Source organism: Episyrphus balteatus, chromosome 2 (assembly GCF_945859705.1).
Source record: "Episyrphus balteatus chromosome 2, idEpiBalt1.1, whole genome shotgun sequence".
In the NCBI taxonomy this organism is placed as follows: Eukaryota; Metazoa; Arthropoda; class Insecta; order Diptera; family Syrphidae; genus Episyrphus; species Episyrphus balteatus.
The window spans coordinates 48,059,465-48,077,669 of NC_079135.1; the positions used below are offsets into that span (position 1 = coordinate 48,059,465).

Consider the following 18,205-nt stretch of genomic DNA (forward strand, 5'->3'; position numbering starts at 1 on the left):
CCTTGTATATTGCGTAATTATGTATACGGGAGTAAAACTCAATGATGCATTTGAAGCGTTCTCTCTCACCTATGACAAACAATATGCTTCTGCGTATAGAAAAAAAACATACCAAAATCTTAAATGTATGTATTGTGTGTAAGTTGTCTTTGTTTTAACTAAAGTTTAAAATGCACGCAAACATTTTCATTTGCCTTTTTTTTAGTAGCTGTTAAAAATTAAAACCTACGACAATGACCTTGAGAGCCATCTGTCGGGTAGTTTATTAAATTAATTTAAAATACTGTTAGACATTTTTAAATTTTATTTCTTAGTTTAAAAAACTCTTAATAACATTTTGTACATAAAATATAAGCAAAAAAACTATACGATATTATTTTGTATAATAGGTTTTAATACAAATTTAAATTTATTTAAACTTCGCTTTGTTTTTGAATTACTAAAAAAGCCTATTAAAAAGTTGGATGTTTATATATTGTAATGTTTTATTCCGGGTTCACAATAAAACTTATTTCGTTTATTTTAACTTCCACTTATCTTTCCGTTCAAATAAGAACACACTTTATTTCAAATCAATTTACTTTTATTATTCGCTCAAACAAACACACTTTTCAATCACTTTATTTACTACTAACAATTTCCAACACTTTATTTCACTTTGTACTGTACTCTTTCACATTCAAGATTAAACTGTATCCGGTCGGTGTCCACGCTGCCCTTTTATACCTGAAATTCGGAATTCGAGAATGTCTTCGAAGGTTCTCGTCTTTGCTTCTCGAAGCTTCCTTTCCAAGAGGGGGCGCTTCATACTTCCAGTCCAGTGGGATATTTTGGGATATTCAGCAGTCGAGGGAATTTCTTTGGATGCGTTCAGAGGGTAGTTTCTTAATTACTAAAGGTCCGTTCACATTTCTACCTTTACTGTAGCAGGTAGTGTGTTCAGACTTTTATCTTAAAAGTAGTTCGGTAATTCATCGTTACAATATAGTAAGTGTCATTTTGTGTTGCAGCTCTTCTGTAAAATGGAAATCTAAAATCGCCGGTATTCCTTCTATTATAAAACGATAAATTTAATTTAATTTTATTTAATTTAACATTCAATTCTCACCTAGCATAGGAACTAAATCCAGTTTACTAAAAATTATTTCGTTCCCACGGAGCGAGAACTAACTCAAACTCTCTAAGTGGAATTAGTTCCCTGCTACGCCAAAGGGATTAATAACTCCAACCCTTGAATCATTTCCAGTTCCAAATTTTAATTTTTTTTGTTGATTCAATAATTTTTTTTTTATTTTTAAAACAGAAACCAGACTTTATATTGGAGAGGATTAGGTTCATATTCCTTACCAACTCATAGCCTGTTGCTTTGAACTCCTCTGTTGAGCTTGGAACCTTTTGGGACTTTATGGCTAAGAGCGCGATTCGCCGTCAGAAGCTTGCAGAAAATATTTTTTCAAATACCTGCCGTGAACTGGTATTCATGCAGGTTATTGTTAATGTACTCATGAAGTTAAATTTTTCCTTTTATCTTTCAATACGTTTGGACCTCTCTATAGTCTCAATGGCGAGTCGTTTTTTTTTTTTCGTTTTGAGGGAAGATAATATTTCACGGTGCTCTCATTGCAATCATTCTTGCGTCGTCAATTTTCAATTATTATCCTTTCCAATTTGATTTTAGGCATGTACTTGAACTAGAATATAATATTTTAAATTAATATATGTACATATTAAAACAATATTTAAATATTTCCAAATCCAACGATACATTTTTCAAGAAAATCGGTTGAAAATTGGCTAAGAAATGAATTTTTAACGACTTCACCCCAGGCAGAAACACGAAAATTTCATATTTAACGTTTTTTGCTTCTCATACACATTTTTAAACTTTTCCATATCATCACACCATATTCATAAATTTTGGCTTAAATTGAAAAACAAAAAAACATTGCAAAAATTGACAGCATAAAGAAAAAAATAAAAAATATAAAAAAAGTCAAATTAAAAAAAAATATTCTTTTCAGCCTGAGATTTGAACAAGTAGTCTTCAGTTATGCAGATTTGGAGAAAAATGGGATCGCAATTATCTAAATCTCACCATTTAATTTTACCAATACTCATTAATACCAAATTTACTAATCTCCGGACATTTTCTACCCGTCTGTTACTTTCTAACATACTCATAACAGATATAATCAACGTAATTTCATTTCCCTAAACAGATGAGATTTATCTAACTGCCCAACAGACCCCTATCAGGTGGAGCGTCAATTCTGACTCTGATTCGTCCGGGCTCGAAAAAAAATCTGTGAATTATAAAAGGTGTGAAGTGTAAAATTGGGTACAATTGGAAAATTTTTGTCTTGGAAGGGGGAGGGAGCTTTTAAAAGAAAGCTCTTTCAATTTTGTTTTTTGGATTGTAGGGTGCGTTCTAAAAGTTCGGTTGACTGTTAAATAACAGATTGACAGAATTTAGACAGAATTGACAGCCAGACCATAGAATGGAAGCTTTCGAGGGAGCTTCGAAGGGAGAGCTTTTCAATTTTGTTTTGGAAACAAATGTGGATTGTAGGGTGCGTTCTAAAAGTTCGGTTGACTGTTAAATAACAGATGACAGAATTTAGACAGAATTGACAGCCAGACCATAGAATGGGAGCTTTCGAGGGAGCTTCGAAGGGAGAGCTTTTCAATTTTGTTTTGGAAACAAATGTGGATTGTAGGGTGCGTTCTAAAAGTTCGGTTGACTGTTAAATAACAGATTGACAGAATTTAGACGGAATTGACAGGCAGACCATAGATTGGTAAATTTTTGACAATTAAATGTCAAATTTAACAAAAATAACAGACCAGCTTCACAAATCGAAAAATATACCTTTAATGACCTCAGAACACCGCGGGAAAACTGTGGAACACGGCGAAAGACCGCGGAATAAACCGTGGACCACCGCGAATGATGGCAAAAAAAACCGCGGAACACCGTGACTGACCGCGAAAAAACCAAGCAATTGACCTCAAAAAAACCGTGGACTATCGCGAATGACCACGAAAAAAACCGCGGAACATCGCGAATGACCGCGGTAAAAACCGCGAAAAAAACCGCGGGTTCGCGGTTTTTTCTCCGGTCGATTAAGATGTTCCGCGGTTTTTTTCGCGGTTTTTTCTCTGGTCATTCCCGATGGTCCGCGTTTTTTTCGCGGTTTTTACCTTGGTCATTCGCGGTGGCCCCTCGACTTTTTCTGCGCTCATTCGCGGTGTTCCACAGTTTTTGCCGTGGTCATTCGCGGTGGTCCACGGTTTTTCCCGCGATCGTTCGCGGTGTTCTGTGGTTTATTTGCGGTCAGTCACGGTGTTCCTCGGTTTTTTCAGTGATCATTCGTGGTGGTCCACGGTTTCCGCGGTCTCTCGGAGTGTTCCACGGGTTTCCCGCGGTGTCCTACGGTTTTTTCTGCAGTGCTCCACGATCTTTTTCGCTGTCATTGGCTGTGTTCCATGGTCATTAAGGGTATATTTTCCGATTTGTGAAGCTGGTCTGTCAATTTTTCAAATTTGACATTTAATTGGCAAAAGTCTTCCAATCTATGGTCTGCCTGTCAATTCTGTCTAAATTCTGCCAATATGTTGTTTAACAGTCAACCGAACTTTTAGAACGCACCCTACAATCCACATTTGTTTCCAAAACAAAATTGAAAAGCTCTCCCTTCGAAGCTCCCTCAAAAGCTCCCAATCTATGGTCTGGCTGTCAATTCTGTCTAAATTCTGTCTATCTGTTATTTAACAGTCAACCGAACTTTTAGAACGCACCCTACAATCCAAAAAACAAAATTGAAAGAGCTTTCCCTTAAAAGCTCCCTCCCCGTTCCAAGACAAAATTTTTCAAATTGTACCCAATTTTACACTTCACACATTTTACAATTCACAGATTTTTTTTCGAGCCCGGACGAATCAGAGTCAGAATTGAGGCTCCACCTGATAGGGGTCTGTTGGGCAGTTAGATAAATCTCATCTGTTTAGGGAAATGAAATTACGTTGATTATATCTGTTATGAGTATGTTAGAAAGTAACAGACGGGTAGGAAATGTCCGGAGATTAGTAAATTTGGTATTAATGAGTATTGGTAAAATTAAATGGTGAGATTTAGATAATTGCGATCCCATTTTTCTCCAAATCTGCATAACTGAAGACTACTTGTTCAAATCTCAGGCTGAAAAGAATATTTTTTTTTAATTTGACTTTTTTTATATTTTATATTTTTTTCTTTATGCTGTCAATTTTTGCAATGTTTTTTTTTGTTTTTCAATTTAAGCCAAAATTTATGAATATGGTGTGATGCAGTTCAGTATGGAAAAGTGTTAAAATGTGTATGAGAAGCAAAAAACGTTAAATATGAAATTTTCGTGTTTCTGCCTGGGGTGAAGTCGTTAAAAATTCATTTCTTAGCCAATTTTCAACCGATTTTCTTGAAAAATGTATCGTTGGATTTGGAAATATTTAAATATTGTTTTAATATGTATATTAATTTAAAATATTATATTCTAAAATCAAATTGGGAAAAACAATAATTTCAAGAATGTTTGCAATTAGAGGACCGTGGAATACCAGCTTCTCAGGAGGAAAAAAATGAGCCTAGTCATTTAGACCATAGAGAGAGTTAAGAACAGATCCAAATGTATTAAGAGAGGAAAGGAAAATTTAACCCTGAACAGATATAAAGTCTCGTTTCTGTTTTAATATAAAAAAAATATTGAATCAACAAAAAGAAAAATGTGGACTGAAAAGTGATCGAATGGATGGAGTAGTTAACCCCTCTCACGGTGCAGGGCACGAATTCCACTGAGGGAGTTGTTTTCCACTCAAGATGCTATGTGTGGATCTAAATGCGAAAAAAATGTGTGGTTATTATTTTTCCCTTTGAATGTTAAATTAAGTCCCATTTTCGCCAAGAAGAAGTTTAATCGAAAAAAAAGAATTGCGTATTTTAAATTTGATTTTTTACAGAATCTTGAAAAGCACGAATTTATTTCGAAATTCTTAGTTTTCAGGAATTTTAAAATGGTATAGTACATTAATGTCCACGAAACTAACCCCCTTCAGGCATTCAGTATTAATTCTTTTTAATTTAGAATTAAAAAATTCTTTTTTGATGTTTTTTGTTATTTCAGTATTTTGAATTTAGGCATATTTACTTTTGACTAGGGCTATTGCGATAGCTGCTTTTAATCACTCTGCTCTTCCACTGAACAGTTTATCTTTGCTGCATTTGCAAAAAATCATCAAACAACTTCGAAGAACCCAAAAGTCATAGACAAATTGTTCAATGACTTTGCTATGTTTTTTTTTCCTATAAAATGGCGATCATGAAGCGATCAAATAACCAGGGCGAACATAAATATTCTCTGCTCTTAATGACCTTAGAGTGTCAACCTGCTAACTCCACTTTTGGGCAAAATTGAGTTAGTAAGTCAGCCAAATTGCGTGATGAGTAAAACAGCTAACTCCATTATTCCCAAAGAAATCCTGCTAACTCCATCAAAACTTCTTAAATCAACAGTTATCTCATTAATAAACATAAAATAGCTAAACAAGAAAATAGACGAGGTTTTTGGATAACAAAAAGGTACACCACTTTATAGTGGGTGTAACAGCTGATTTCACATTGCTCCTGAATTACCCTGGGGGTATATTCTATAAAAAACGAAACGAAAACGATCGTTCGTTTTTGAAAAACGAAAGAAAATTTGCGACATATACAGAACAAATTCTTTCGTTTTTCAAGTTGTATGAATCAAACCTTTCGCACACACGAAAACGTTTGTTCGTTTTCGCCATACAGAATCTCACCCCTGGTTTTACAAGAAAATAAAACAATCTATTGGTACACAATTCATAAAATTGTTTTTATTTTTGGAGGAAAACCTGCTAAATTTTTTTTTTATAATTTTCCACAATAATTGACTTAGTACATGAGCATTTTAAAATTTTCATAGCTGTTGCACTTTTTCTTTGAAAAAATATTGAAATTCGTTTTTACATGCAAAATGTAAAAAAAAAAAATATTTTATGAAAAATTTGAAACACCTGTGGTATAAAAAAAATCTATAGGAACGTAGATGGCCAACTTTTTTAAAAATATGCGCGTCCAAAGGGAATTGCAGAATGGTAAAAGTTTTTATCAAATCTACAGTTACTAGGAAGTTATTGGTACCAATGTGCAAAAAAGCCTATTAATTTAATAAATTATTTTAACTGCAAAATCATAAGCTTTTCACATTGCTGCCACAAATGCATGGATTCCATCAGTTTTTTTTAATCAGTCATATTTTGCAATAATTCTTCTAATACATAACCATTAAAAAAAATGTATAACCGTTGAACAGTGGCTATAAAAAATGATTTAACTTTTTTTTAAATGCAAAATAGAAAAAAGTATTTGTTTGCCAATTTGCCAATTATCAGTTTAAAAAGATAAATTAGAGATTGACCCACATTATAACTCTTAATAAAATTAAGAGAGTTAATTTTTTTTTAAATTGTAGATAATTCAAAGGACTACAACAGTATTTTATTTTGTTAGCCAATACTTACACCGTTTACAATATAATAAGGCAAGAGTTTGCTAAACAAAAAAACCTCTTTGACTTAATATTACTTATTTTTTATTTGTTTCAACAAAAATAATGTGCACCAAATCGATAGAAAATGTTGTAAAGGACAATTAATAGCTTTATTTTTTGTCGTAGGACATTCTGTCTGAAGCCGAGTTATTCCCAAAAAACGATATTTTTGGGTGGTTACGCACCGGTTTTTCGTGCGTTCATTTATCAATTGCTCGGTCATCTTTGGTAATAAAGAGTTGATTTTTTCTGTAAAATGCAGGAAATTGAGAGGGCTACAAAATAGGTTAGAAAAATGTTACATATTATATAAGCTTTTTTCGAAATAAAAACGAAAATGTGTTTTTTAACAACTAGAATTTGACTTTAACTGGCTGCCATTTTGTAGTAACTCACTTTAATACGGAAGAGAATGTATGTTTATTTTTTGGTTTACGACATACTGTAGCAAAGATATTAGCTTAGAAGTAAAATATCCCAAAAAATGCATTTTTGTGAATAACTCCGCTAAAAAGAATGATCAGGTCGTGAGAAATTGGGTTTAAGCCTTATAAATATACCCCTATCGATCCATGAAATAAAAACTGACAGTGCCTCTGTGCGCAAGGTTAGGCCCTTTTTTCCGACGCTTTGACTGGAGTAAAAAACGAATTTCAATATTTTTTCAAAAAAAAAGTGCAACAGCTATACAAATTTTTAAGTGGTTATAGTTTTAGTCAATTATTGTAGAAAATTATAAAAAAAAGAAATTAAAGAAAAAAATTCGTTCATTCGTGATTGTGGTAAACGAAAACGTAAGATGATGAAATTTAAAATACACTGAACGAAAAAAAGCTAGTATTTTCTAAACTGGTTGCGATAGAAATGTTTTCTATTTGGTTTTAGTACAGTCATAAGTTTAGCTATCAGCCATTTCAGGCTTATCCATTTTCTACCGGACACCATGTAGAGAAATAGTGATGAGTGTTGTCCAACTTCGAATTGAATTTTTAAAAAAGTACCTATACTACTTTATTGTTTTCTACATCTCGGTGCGTAGATATTCTTTAGTCATCTTCATTAAATACTGCATCGGTCCTCCTAATTAAAGGTAAAAACTTCCCGAGCCAGATCATGCGCTTTACTTTACTAGTTTTGCTGTGTCCTTGTATATTGCGTAATTATGTATACGGGAGTAAAACTCAATGATGCATTTGAAGCGTTCTCTCTCACCTATGACAAACAATATGCTTCTGCGTATAGAAAAAAAACATACCAAAATCTTAAATGTATGTATTGTGTGTAAGTTGTCTTTGTTTTAACTAAAGTTTAAAATGCACGCAAACATTTTCATTTGCCTTTTTTTTAGTAGCTGTTAAAAATTAAAACCTACGACAATGACCTTGAGAGCCATCTGTCGGGTAGTTTATTAAATTAATTTAAAATACTGTTAGACATTTTTAAATTTTATTTCTTAGTTTAAAAAACTCTTAATAACATTTTGTACATAAAATATAAGCAATAAAAACTATACGATATTATTTTGTATAATAGGTTTTAATACAAATTTAAATTTATTTAAACTTCGCTTTGTTTTTGAATTACTAAAAAAGCCTATTAAAAAGTTGGATGTTTATATATTGTAATGTTTTATTCCGGGTTCACAATAAAACTTATTTCGTTTATTTTAACTTCCACTTATCTTTCCGTTCAAATAAGAACACACTTTATTTCAAATCAATTTACTTTTATTATTCGCTCAAACAAACACACTTTTCAATCACTTTATGTACTACTAACAATTTCCAACACTTTATTTCACTTTGTACTGTACTCTTTCACATTCAAGATTAAACTGTATCCGGTCGGTGTCCACGCTGCCCTTTTATACCTGAAATTCGGAATTCGAGAATGTCTTCGAAGGTTCTCGTCTTTGCTTCTCGAAGCTTCCTTTCCAAGAGGGGGCGCTTCATACTTCCAGTCCAGTGGGATATTTTGGGATATTCAGCAGTCGAGGGAATTTCTTTGGATGCGTTCAGAGGGTAGTTTCTTAATTACTAAAGGTCCGTTCACATTTCTACCTTTACTGTAGCAGGTAGTGTGTTCAGACTTTTATCTTAAAAGTAGTTCGGTAATTCATCGTTACATTGCCCCCCTCTTAGGATTGTTCGTCCCGAACAACTCCATTGCTTCTTTCACCATTATAACGATGTAAACGGTCACAATGAACTACCTTTAATTTGCCTCTTACCCCTCTCTGTATACGGTAAACCACGTCGTTGATTCTGGTTATTACTGTGTAAGGGCCTTCCCAGTTTTGTTGTAGCTTCGGTGATAGTCCCTTTTGTCGGTGGGGATTGTAAAACCACACAAGTTCTCCTTCTTGAAACCCTGTTGCTGTCGCTCGCGCGTCATATCTTGTTTTCATCCTGTCACTAGACGCTTTTATATTTGTCCTTGTCCGTTGGTGAATGTCAGCCAGTGTTTCTTTCAGGTTATCAACATACTCATCTATTTCCTGTGGCTCATTTGGAACACATCCGAATTTTATCTCACTTGGCAGCCGTATTGTAGAACCAAAAAGGACTTCCGATGGTGTATGTCCAGTGGAACTATGTGTTGCACTTCTATAAGCCATCAAGAATAATGGAATATGTCGATCCCAGTCTCGTTGATTATCGTTGACTACTTTTGACAGGTGTTCTTTAAGTGTCCTGTTAAATCGCTCAACCATCCCATCAGATTGTGGATGAAGCGGTGTTGTTCGCGTCTTCTTGATGCCAAGGAGTGAGCAAACCTCTTGAAAAATCTTAGATTCGAAGTTCCTTCCTTGGTCGGAATGAAGTTCCATGGGTACTCCGAACCTGCTCACCCAATGAAAGACAATCTTATCCACAACTGTTTTGGTTTCCTGGTTTGGGATGGCAAATGCCTCAGGCCACTTGCTGAAGTAATCCATCACTACGAGGATATACCGGTTTCCTTTGTTGGTTTCGGGAAAAGGACCTGCCACGTCTATTGCAATCCTCTCAAAAGGTGTGCCCACATTGTACTGATGCATCTTTCTTTGCATTTTTCTAGCTGGTCCTTTGCTAGCGGCACAAGTATCACATTTTCGGCACCACTTTTCAACGTCTTCTCTCATACGTAACCAGTAGAATTGCTGGCGTACCTTTTCCAGCGTCTTGTTGATGCCTAAATGGCCTCCAGAAGTTCCCTCGTGCATCTCTCGGAGAACATCATTAACCTTTGACTGAGGTACGATTAGTTGCATTACATAAGATTTACCATCTACGGATTCCCACTTACGCCTGAGTAACCCTTCTTGCACATGAAGTGAGTCCCATTGTGCCCAATATGCTTTGAGATTGGGGCTTCGGTCGGAGATGTCGGCCCATTCTGGTTTCTCTTCATGTTCCTTCCATGCAAGGATGGGTTCGATGTCCGAATCTTCCTGTTGGGCCATCCTGAGTTCTTCATTACTCCAGCCGCAAATGGGATCAGCTCTCGTTCTTCTTACAGCGACAACTTCCTTTTCCTCTAGCCGTGTGCAATGCTTGCAGTCTTGCTTGCACGGGCGCACAATGGGACGAAAGGGGGTTGAGCGTCTCAAAAATGGTTTTCACGAATTTCGCAATTCCAAAAATCTAATGATGGGGTTATTATATAGAAATAGAGCTCTTTGCGATACAGTAATATTTTCCACATAATATTTATTCTAGGTACTTAAAACAACCTTCAAACACCGCATTTTGTTATTTTATATTTTGCTATTTTTAAAAAGAGACATTTTGAACTCAGATATTTCGTTAGTTTTTTAATAAACTTTATTAATGTTATACATTTTAGAAAAGCTTGTAATCTCTTCTTTCCAAAACTATAAGATTTTTTTTTATTTAATGGAACAATTAATTTAAAAAAAAAATTTAGTGTGGTGAACTTTTTTTTCATTATTTCGTTTTCAACTAGAGTTTTCTATGTTGGCTCCGGCTGCCTCCGCTGAGTTAATGACTGTTTTGCATTCTATTTTTGTTGTAGATTAAGAAACAAAAATAAAAACTTTCCCATTTTCATCCTTTTTCGTTTTACAAGCGAAATTGAATAATGAGAGAATTTATTTATTTTATTTTAAGCTTTAAAAATCTATTACTTTTGCAATTTTCAATTTAAAAAGTTCAAATTTGGCACAATAAAAGTTCATATTCTTGGCTTTGAAAATAAATATAATTTTGTGTTAAAAATTAAAAAATAACGGTATAATTAATTGAAGAAACTTATGGACGTATACGCACCAAATTCACTCGTTTTCATTCATTGATTTGATATATTTCATTTAGCAGACCAAACGGTAAACAAATCGTAAGATCCTGATTCTGATTTTCAAAGTGATTGAGAGAAATAAAAAAAAAAAAAAAACTAAAAATAATTCTTCTTTGGTATTTTTTCGTTAATTATTATTATTGTCTGGTCATGGTCAAAAGTTGTTGTTGTTTTGAATTTTTTTAAGGTATTGTTTCTTAGAAACTCAAGTTTTTTGGTCATTAATTTTTCTATAGTTATTTATTTTTTTTATTATGAATTACATTTTTTATTTGTATTTTATGAACTCAATTTTCAAAACATCAACAAAAACACGATTAAACTATTATTTATGTCATCTTACTCACAATACTTTATTAGTATTTAATATTTTTTTGCAAAAAAATCAACTGATTTATGACAACAAGAATTTTTTTAGATTATAAGTTTCATGGAAAATGTTTTATTTCATTTTCAGATTTAAGAAGTAAAAAGTAACAATGGCAACCGTGCCGTACGAGTTTTTATCTTTTTCGATTGCTTCATTGAAAAAAAAATTAATTTAAATAATATTACAGTACGTTCTCGATTTACGCAACTCTCGATTCACGCAACTCCTCGATTTTCGCAACACCCCAATTTTTATCATTGTTGACGCAGTAATCGCAACTCTTGTACAAAAATTGACTCGATGAGTGCAACTTTCAATACAAAAATACAATGAACTGACCAAAATTTAACCCTTATTGAAAAAATGTTGATTGTTCAATTTTTAAAATCTAACAAACTAAAAAATCCAAACAAAAATATCCCATTTTTTCGAAATAAAATAATTAAATTTGGATAAAGAACTAAACATTCATAATTACGTACTTATCGTAATGAATTAACTTCCATTTGTTTCGTTTCATATCAATTATATTTTATTGGACAGAAATTTGTTGCATTAAATATATTTGTTAGTGTTGCGTTTCTGATATTTTCGCTTTTCATCTCATATTGAACCTAAAAATTATTTACTCGGTCATTGCAACAACCTCGGTCATTACAACCACCCTTGTTTTAATTAGTTGCGTTAATCGAGAATGTACCGTATTATATAATAATATAATAATAATATTTTTTTTAACTTTGAACACATTTTCTTATCTATAAAATTTATGAACCGTAAACAAAAATTATATACATTAATTCCTTACATATTCAAGATTATATGTCCCAAATTTCATTAAAATATTCAAAGAAACAAAAAAGTTAGAGATTTTTGAGACGTTCAACTATGTTTCGTCCCATAGTGGGGCGCCGAGATAATGCGTCTGCATTTGAATCTGACATTGAAGAAGGAACTTCTGTCCATAGATGTACTTATGGAAGTGCTTTGTTGCCAATACCAGAGCTAGAAGTTCCCTTCTGGTCACGCAATAGTTTCTTTCTTGTTTCGAGAGTACCTTGCTGAAATAGGCAACGACCTTTTCTTCTCCGTCATGAACTTGCGATAAAACAGCACCAACTCCAACATTACTTGCATCTGCGTCAATGATGAATTGTTTGCCTGGAGTCGGATAGGCCAACACAGGAGCTTCACATAACCGTAGCTTCAGTTCCTGAAAGCTTTTCTCACACTCACCTGACCATTTAAAGGGTTTACCCTTCTCCGTAAGCTGGTGCAAGCTTTTGGCGATTCTCGCAAAATCCTTCACGAACCGTCGATAGTACGTTGCCAGACCGAGGAAACTCCGAAGTTGATGCTTGTCCTGAGGGGTTGGCCAATTCTTCACAGTGTCAACTTTTTCTGGATCAGTCATTACTCCTTGGGATGAGATGATATGCCCCAAATATTTAACCTCGGTCTTGAAAAGTGCACATTTCTTTGGATTTAACTTAAGATGTGCTTCTCGTAGCCTCTGGAATACAGCCTTTAGGTTTTCACAATGGTCATCAAATGTTTTCCCGTAAACGATGACATCATCCAAATAGACTAGGCAAGATTTCCAGGTTAATCCATTTAAAACGCACTCCATTAAGCGCTCAAAAGTAGCTGGGGCATTACATAGCCCAAACGGCATGACATTGAACTGCCACAGACCATTTCCTGTGGAGAAAGCCGTCTTTTCTCGATCTTCTGGATGGATTTCTACCTGCCAGTAGCCACTCTTCAAGTCCAAAGTCGAAAACCATTGTGCTCCTTCCATTGCATCTAGAGTATCGCTGATTCTTGGCAGTGGGTAGCTGTCTTTCTTCGTCACTTCATTCAGTCTGCGGTAGTCGACACAAAATCGAGTGCTTCCATCCTTCTTTTTGACGAGAACTACCGGTGATGCCCAAGGGCTTTTGGAATTTTCGATCAGCCCGTCTTTCTTCATTGTCGATATCATTTCTTCAACTTCACCTTGTTTGGCCAAGGGGAGACGTCTTGCTGGTTGACGAATCGGCCTAGCATCTCCTGTATCGATTCGATGCTGCACCAGTTGTGTTCGGCCGTATTGCCCGCTGGGAGAAGAGAAGATATCAGCATATTCATGAAGAAGCCTTCCCGCAACATTAAGCTGATGTTGACTCAGGTTGTCTGAATTGAGAATTTGTTTCTTTAGTTTCTCCGAGTTCATAGTCATCTGTGTATCCACCTCGTTGATCTTAGTTATTGCGGCCACAGATTCACATTGCCCAACAACTTCTCCTTTCTTAAGCTTGATTGGGTACGGTTTGATGTTAAGTATCCGTACAGGTACCATGTTGTTCTTTGGTGCCACAAGAGTCTTCCCGATGATGATGTTTTCGGAACTTTGCTCAACTTCTGGTTCAACCATGAGGTATCGATGGCTTCCAAAGTTCCCCTTTAACTTGGTCCACACAAAAACTTCTGAAGAAGGAGGCAGGCACATGTCTTCTTTGATGACAGTTCTAATTGTTGTCGAGTTTTCGTTGCCATAGACCATTGGAATCTCTACATTTCTGTATTTCAGGACTTGATTACCTATATCCAAAATGATTCCATGCTCCTTCATGAAGTCGATTCCAATGATGCACTCGTCACATATATCTGCCACCAAAAACACATGTGAAAACTCTAGTTCAGCTATACGGATCGTAAGACGAACTTCTCCGTACACTCTTGCTGCTTCTCCTGTGGCGGTCTTCAGACGGTAGCTGTTGGTGTTATGTAGCCATGTCATCTTCACCAAGTCTCTTCGTACAATAGAGGCGGTGGCACCGGTGTCAATTGTAGCCACGTGTTGTTTGTTGTTTATGGTCGCTTCCACTGTCAGACTTTTGTTGTCTCGTTTAGTCTGTGAGACTTGAATTGTGGTTCTGGAGCCATTGATACCAGAAATCAGCTTCTGCCCCTCGAAGTTGGTTCTTACTCGTTTTCCCGAATGGGAATCAAGATGAGCATGAGTGTTAGTTGTATCGCTTACCTGTTGTTGGGCAATATTCCTGTTTCCACAGTGTTCGCAAGCAGTTCTTCTTGGTGGCAATCTGCACTGCCGCTGGAGATGTCCTGTCTTGTTACAGTTCCAGCATCGAGCAGCTCCGTCTCGCTGGTTTCTTTGGAACGCGAGTTTTTGACAAGAGCATTCCTCCACTGCAACTTCTCTTACCCGATGAACGCCTTGAGAAGCCTGTTCTGCTGCTTCCATAGTCAGTGCAAACGCTAATGCTTCAGGAAGGGAACGTTTTCCAGCTGTTCGAATTGCTCGCTGAAGATTTATATCAGATACAGCACGTACAAAGGCTTCTGTCGCAAACTGATTGATAATGTCGTCTCCTGCTGTCGGATATGCCAGATGAGCCAACCTTTCAATATCTGCTTGAAGTTGTTGCAGAGTTTCTCCTCTTTTCTGGACTCTTGTATTGAGTTGGACGCGGAAGACTTCCTGCATATGGCCATCTCCAAAGCGTTTTTCAATGACCTGGACAAGAGCGTCAAAGTTACCATTCTTTTCTGGTGGTAAAGTTTGTAACAACTCAGCAGCAGGACCTCTAAGAGCAAGAGTCAGCGCTATACATTTGTCTTCGTCATCCCAGCCATTTGTTGTGGCAGCTGCCTCAAACTGTTTCTTGTAGATCGACCAAGAACTTTGTCCATCAAAGGTTGGTGGATGCATTTCTTTCTTCTTTAAATACTCACCAGAACTTTCTCGCACCTTAATTTTTCGAACTTTGTCAAGTTCTTCGGTAAAACTTTGCATTTTAACTTCCATTCCTTTCAATTTGTCATCGAATTTTATTTCTACTTTCTCGAGTTTTTCTTCAACTTTCTCGAACTTTTCTTGAGATTGTTTTTCAACACCTTTGATGGAAGCATCAAGAGCAACGAACTTGTTCTCGATAGCATCAAGCTTACCTTCGATGAGGTTTTTCTGTTCATCCAGAAGGTTCTTTTGGGTTTCCAATTTTTCGAGAAGATTCTGTTGTTCACTCTTTTGTTCTGTTCGTTGCGCCTCGATTTTTTCTAGAACACTACTCTGTTGTTTTTCTATTTGTTCGAGAACATTCTTCTGTTCATCCTTTTGTTCTTTACGTTGTTGTTCCATTTGATCTTTCTGTTCTTCAAATTTTGCAAGGAGAACAGCCATCATGGATGATATATCGGAACTAGTACTTACTCGTTCTTCTATCACTTCAACTTCGAATTGAAATGTATCCAAATCTTCGTTTTTCTGGGTTAAATAATCCTGTAGACGAATAATGAGATCATTTTTCGATCCAGCAGTAGGAAGACCTCGCTTAGTTAATTCCGCCTTCAACTCAGTCAAACTTAACTGATTTAGTGTTTTACCCATTTTAACTTTTCAAAACGCGAGCACTTTCTTATTTCAAAATGTTTTACACTTTGTTTATTGTTAAAACACACGCGCAATTTTTATTTTATTCGCGAAATTATCTGATTCGCACAAATAAATAAGTTTTATTCCACTTTTCTGACACCAATGTAATGTTTTATTCCGGGTTCACAATAAAACTTATTTCGTTTATTTTAACTTCCACTTATCTTTCCGTTCAAATAAGAACACACTTTATTTCAAATCAATTTACTTTTATTATTCGCTCAAACAAACACACTTTTCAATCACTTTATGTACTACTAACAATTTCCAACACTTTATTTCACTTTGTACTGTACTCTTTCACATTCAAGATTAAACTGTATCCGGTCGGTGTCCACGCTGCCCTTTTATACCTGAAATTCGGAATTCGAGAATGTCTTCGAAGGTTCTCGTCTTTGCTTCTCGAAGCTTCCTTTCCAAGAGGGGGCGCTTCATACTTCCAGTCCAGTGGGATATTTTGGGATATTCAGCAGTCGAGGGAATTTCTTTGGATGCGTTCAGAGGGTAGTTTCTTAATTACTAAAGGTCCGTTCACATTTCTACCTTTACTGTAGCAGGTAGTGTGTTCAGACTTTTATCTTAAAAGTAGTTCGGTAATTCATCGTTACAATATAGTAAGTGTCATTTTGTGTTGCAGCTCTTCTGTAAAATGGAAATCTAAAATCGCCGGTATTCCTTCTATTATAAAACGATAAATTTAATTTAATTTTATTTAATTTAACATTCAATTCTCACCTAGCATAGGAACTAAATCCAGTTTACTAAAAATTATTTCGTTCCCACGGAGCGAGAACTAACTCAAACTCTCTAAGTGGAATTAGTTCCCTGCTACGCCAAAGGGATTAATAACTCCAACCCTTGAATCATTTCCAGTTCCAAATTTTAATTTTTTTTGTTGATTCAATAATTTTTTTTTTATTTTTAAAACAGAAACCAGACTTTATATTGGAGAGGATTAGGTTCATATTCCTTACCAACTCATAGCCTGTTGCTTTGAACTCCTCTGTTGAGCTTGGAACCTTTTGGGACTTTATGGCTAAGAGCGCGATTCGCCGTCAGAAGCTTGCAGAAAATATTTTTTCAAATACCTGCCGTGAACTGGTATTCATGCAGGTTATTGTTAATGTACTCATGAAGTTAAATTTTTCCTTTCCTCTTTCAATACGTTTGGACCTCTCTATAGTCTCAATGGCGAGTCGTTTTTTTTTTTTTCGTTTTGAGGGAAGATAATATTTCACGGTGCTCTCATTGCAATCATTCTTGCGTCGTCAATTTTCAATTATTATCCTTTCCAATTTGATTTTAGGCATGTACTTGAACTAGAATATAATATTTTAAATTAATATACATATTAAAACAATATTTAAATATTTCCAAATCCAACGATACATTTTTCAAGAAAATCGGTTGAAAATTGGCTAAGAAATGAATTTTTAACGACTTCACCCCAGGCAGAAACACGAAAATTTCATATTTAACGTTTTTTGCTTCTCATACACATTTTTAAACTTTTCCATATAATCACACCATATTCATAAATTTTGGCTTAAATTGAAAAACAAAAAAACATTGCAAAAATTGACAGCATAAAGAAAAAAATAATAAATATAAAAAAAGTCAAATTAAAAAAAAATATTCTTTTCAGCCTGAGATTTGAACAAGTAGTCTTCAGTTATGCAGATTTGGAGAAAAATGGGATCGCAATTATCTAAATCTCACCATTTAATTTTACCAATACTCATTAATACCAAATTTACTAATCTCCGGACATTTCCTACCCGTCTGTTACTTTCTAACATACTCATAACAGATATAATCAACGTAATTTCATTTCCCTAAACAGATGAGATTTATCTAACTGCCCAACAGACCCCTATCAGGTGGAGCGTCAATTCTGACTCTGATTCGTCCGGGCTCGAAAAAAAATCTGTGAATTATAAAAGGTGTGAAGTGTAAAATTGGGTACAATTTGAAAATTTTTGTCTTGGAAGGGGGAGGGAGCTTTTAAAAGAAAGCTCTTTCAATTTTGTTTTTTGGATTGTAGGGTGCGTTCTAAAAGTTCGGTTGACTGTTAAATAACAGATTGACAGAATTGACAGCCAGACCATAGAATGGGAGCTTTCGAGGGAGCTTCGAAGGGAGAGCTTTTCAATTTTGTTTTGGAAACAAATGTCGATTGTAGGGTGCGTTCTAAAAGTTCGGTTGACTGTTAAATAACAGATTGACAGAATTTAGACGGAATTGACAGGCAGACCATAGATTGGTAAATTTTGTCAAATGTCAAATTTAACAAAAATAACAGACCAGCTTCACAAATCGAAAAATATACCTTTAATGACCTCAGAACACCGCGGGAAAACTGTGGAACACGGCGAAAGACCGCGGAATAAACCGTCGACCACCGCGAATGATGGCAAAAAAAAACCGCGGAACACCGTGACTGACCGCGAAAAAACCACGCAATTGACCTCAAAAAAACCGTGGACTATC

The 18,205-nt window shown here is 35.2% G+C and overlaps 1 protein-coding gene and 2 long non-coding RNA genes across 5 annotated transcripts in view; 1 reads left to right on the forward strand and 2 right to left on the reverse strand.

Annotated features, from left to right (window-relative positions):
* Positions 1–18,205, forward strand: part of LOC129912357 (probable RNA helicase armi) — a 94,443-nt gene that overhangs the window by 62,811 nt on the left and 13,427 nt on the right. The window lies entirely within an intron of this gene.
* LOC129912363 (uncharacterized) lies at positions 688–2,298 on the reverse strand. 2 transcript variants are annotated; one of them, XR_008771812.1, is made up of 4 exons: positions 1,766–2,298; positions 1,348–1,691; positions 1,109–1,230; positions 688–1,051 (listed from the first exon to the last, which is right to left on the reverse strand). It is a non-coding gene; the product is annotated as an uncharacterized LOC129912363 (long non-coding RNA). The 2 variants fall into 2 exon arrangements; XR_008771811.1 differs by having other exon boundaries at positions 692–1,051; positions 1,109–1,691; positions 1,766–2,296.
* Positions 16,087–17,333, reverse strand: LOC129912362 (uncharacterized). Of its 2 annotated transcripts, XR_008771810.1 has the most exons (4): positions 17,105–17,332; positions 16,690–17,034; positions 16,451–16,572; positions 16,087–16,393 (listed from the first exon to the last, which is right to left on the reverse strand). It is a non-coding gene; the product is annotated as an uncharacterized LOC129912362 (long non-coding RNA). The 2 variants fall into 2 exon arrangements; XR_008771809.1 differs by having other exon boundaries at positions 16,090–16,393; positions 16,451–17,034; positions 17,105–17,333.